General features: G+C 44.2%; 1 non-coding gene across 1 annotated transcript; it reads right to left on the bottom strand.

Annotated features, from left to right (window-relative positions):
• Window positions 1-1,010: 1,010 nt before the first annotated feature.
• trnat-cgu (transfer RNA threonine (anticodon CGU)) lies at window positions 1,011-1,083 on the bottom strand. Its single transcript has one exon. It is a non-coding gene; the product is annotated as a tRNA-Thr (tRNA).
• Window positions 1,084-1,421: the final 338 nt, after the last annotated feature.

Here is a 1,421-nt window from a genome sequence, read left to right as displayed (position 1 = left end):
TTAACATTCCAGACAGCTCCATTGGGATCTTTACAGCGCAGGGTTTGTGCAAGGCAGTGGGGATCACGGTCACCTCATACACGAATGGTTCTCTGTTTGAAACCAGGAAGTAGCATTATCAAAATACAGAGTGGGGTTAAGTTGCATCGTTGCTGTTTTTTTGTGAAATCGTCAATGACTGTATTATCTCAAAACCATGTGACATTTATACTTCCCAGGTTTTGAACGATATTCTGAAAAATGCACTGTCCTTAAGGATTGGAGAAGGATGGGGGCCGAATTGCAATAAGATAGTTCGCACATGTTTGAGGTGTTGAATGAGCTGCTGATGTGCTGTGTTATCTGATGATTCTAACATTAGATCAATTTCTCTGCCGCATGGCTGAGGTTTTCAGCCGAATTATACTTCCACAAAGCAAGGTTCAGAAGTGCACTAAGACTGCACGGTTTGACATTCTCGGTCGTTTGCAAAGAGCTGCGCTTGTTTTTGATGTGTTGTGGTTATCACATTTGCTTTAGACACCGAGGATTCCGTGATTCGAAAATCACTGCAGAACAGCAGAACTGGCAACATTTGTGGAATTTTTTCTTGCTGGCATTGACAACCTGGGTCTGTGTGACAATGAATTTTGATGAGATGGGAGGAGGGGGAGGGGGGAGGGAAAACATTGAATGCTTCGTCTTTGAGTGCTTTTGAACCACCAAGCTTTTAGTTAACAGCCGAATGCACTGACCAATGGTACTACACAGACTGATGCAACTTCTGTGTTCCTTGTACAAAAAGTCTCTTTGAACACCAGAACATAACTTTCTCAGCTTTTGAAAAATGCGCTGCCTTGTTGGTTTTTCAAAAGATTATTTTTAAGACCAAGCGTGTAACTTCAGACTTGCCACATTTCCTGCTGTCTTGCATCCAATCACCTGACCCATCTAACTTTGCAGCCTCTCATTGTCCAGCCCATCGCCCACTTTTCCACAGAACTTGGTTTCATCAACTAAACCTTAACCACAGGCTCCAGCGAGAGTTGAACTCGCGACCCCTGGTTTACGAGACCAGTGCTCTAACCACTGAGCTATGGGGCTAACTGTCAACTACAATGCCCGGAAAGTTAACCATAATCAGTGGACGAGGACTAGGGTAAAGTTCCAAACGAATGACATTTGAACGGCCTGGAAACATCTGAGAGGGAGAACAGGAAGTTAAAAGATGCGACATGAAAGCGGCAGAATTTGACATGTGTCAGTTTCTTTCAGTGATGAATTTCTGCCGCTTGTCGCCAGTTTCACAGGAGCCGCAGGGATGAGGTTGGCGGCACCTGGTTACAATGAGGAATAATGGGAACTGTAGTCAGCAGGATTCAAACCTACAGGGGGAAAACCCAATGGATTTCAAATCCATCACCTTAAACATTGAGGTATGA

Source organism: Cetorhinus maximus, chromosome 23 (genome assembly GCF_964194155.1).
Source record: "Cetorhinus maximus chromosome 23, sCetMax3.hap1.1, whole genome shotgun sequence".
NCBI lineage: Eukaryota > Metazoa > Chordata > Chondrichthyes > Lamniformes > Cetorhinidae > Cetorhinus > Cetorhinus maximus.
Note: the sequence above shows the minus strand (reverse complement) of the source record. Positions and strands in the feature narration are given on the sequence as shown.